The sequence below is a fragment of the Citrus sinensis genome, chromosome 5, assembly GCF_022201045.2.
Source record: "Citrus sinensis cultivar Valencia sweet orange chromosome 5, DVS_A1.0, whole genome shotgun sequence".
Classification (NCBI taxonomy): Eukaryota; Viridiplantae; Streptophyta; class Magnoliopsida; order Sapindales; family Rutaceae; genus Citrus; species Citrus sinensis.
In genome coordinates this window covers 18492049-18493854 of record NC_068560.1, presented here as the reverse complement: position 1 = coordinate 18493854, position 1806 = coordinate 18492049, and the positions used below count along the sequence as shown (strand labels likewise).

At 33.9% G+C, this 1806-nt stretch overlaps 1 long non-coding RNA gene across 1 annotated transcript; it reads right to left on the bottom strand.

The window, feature by feature from the left end:
* Positions 1 to 1099: 1099 nt before the first annotated feature.
* LOC127902078 (uncharacterized) lies at positions 1100 to 1606 on the bottom strand. Its single transcript, XR_008054512.1, has 2 exons — positions 1537 to 1606; positions 1100 to 1326 (listed from the first exon to the last, which is right to left on the bottom strand). It is a non-coding gene; the product is annotated as an uncharacterized LOC127902078 (long non-coding RNA).
* Between the last annotated feature and the right edge of the window lie 200 nt (positions 1607 to 1806).

The window sequence follows — 1806 nt, the reverse complement described above, 5'->3', positions numbered from 1 at the left end:
ATGGATCCAAAAAATGGATTCAGAGATATCAAATTAGGGAGGGAGGCCCCCTTTTTATAGATACATGGAGTAAATCATGGCCATCGGATTAAAAACAGTTTGGACGCTCAGGATTGCGCCACGTCATCAGTTAACAGTCCACGGTTTGACCACGTGGATGAACAGTAACACGGTTTGACCCGGATGAACAGTAACACGGTTTGGTTGAAAATAATCCTGTGTGATGCATGCACCGTACGTGAGATTTTTCGTCCACTGATATGCTGCCACGTCACCATCAACAGTACATAAGAATTTTAGCCCAACAGGATCGTGACACCTCATCAGTCAATGCCACATCATCGGTCAATGCCACGTCATCATCCGTCTATGTGAACAGTGTCGTGATCAGTAACGTATACAGTACCGTACATGTGAATAGTACCGTACATGTGAATAGTGCCATTTTTCCTTTTATGCTCCTCCTAAGGTTTTCGACCGTCCTGAGTTCAAAAGTGATGTCTGTTTTGCCGTCTGATTTCTCCTTTATTGTGAAATGACTATAATACCCCTAAAATACATAAAATACTTAATTAAAATAAAACACATGTAATTAAATCACAAGAAGGTTAAATACATAAAAGTAAGGGTTGTTAGTAAAACTTGAAATGTAAAATGACGGTTTTCTCCTTTATAAATATGCATTTTCTAACCCTCAACAATATCCATTAGAATTACTGTATATTTGGTGAAAACTCTCGTAATGTGACGTGTTTTTCACTTTGCCATGTTGGGTGATTATCCACAATTCTCTGTTTTAATAGTATAATTATTTTTTTCAGGATATTATCAGCGCTCTAAAGCGTCAATCTGTTGAATTATATGGTGGAAAGAGATTGGATTGTGTGAAAGAAAAAGCTATAAATGAAAAACAGGTGCAAAGAGTTGGAATATGAATTTCATTGACAGGACGGAGGATTTTTAATGGGTTGGTTATATGTATTATGTAATGTTTCCTTTGTAGGAGTTGTTTTGAATTTTGAAAGTCCTTTTCAAAAGCACCAAACCTTTACATTCAAATCAAAAACTGAAATGCTACAATCAAATGGTTTAATACGAATTTGGGTTTAATAAATCTTTATTAAGACATGTTGAAGATCAATATATGTTCGTCAAGTACATCTTATTGTCACTTTTTGGAGTGATGATCAGGACATAATTTTTGTTCCGCAAACTTTACTCTAGGACATTCACACATTCCCCCCTCGCAATAGCCTTTGCCACGTCCACAGATCTTGTCACAATCACTGTCGACTTTGCAACTTGCTATTTGTGCTTTGGATATACCTAAATAAAAATTATTCGATTTCATGATCAGTTCTCACTTCTCGGAACTAAAGATGAGCATTTCAATTGTTAGAAAGAACAAAATACATAGACAAAGAAATTAATAATGTTTTCGTAATTGTTTGCAAGAAGCGCTTGCAATAATAATAATAATAATAATAAATAAATAAAATAAGTAAAGGAGATCATAAGTTTAAAATAAATATTTACCAGAAGAAGCAATTAAGAGAAGAACAACCAGACAAACCAATTGAAGTTGATAAGTTTTCTCCATTCTTTCGAGTTGGTGCAGTGCGAAAGAGATACAATAAGTATGCCAAGGGGTGGCTTTTATTTATAGTTTCAATTATGGTTATAATTATCTAGAAATATATGGTATGTTGTTAATCTTTAACTCGTCATTGGTATTCGAATAAAGATTTTTCTTTTTCATTTTACAGATAATAATGAACATAATGTAATTCTATGACTAATTGATAA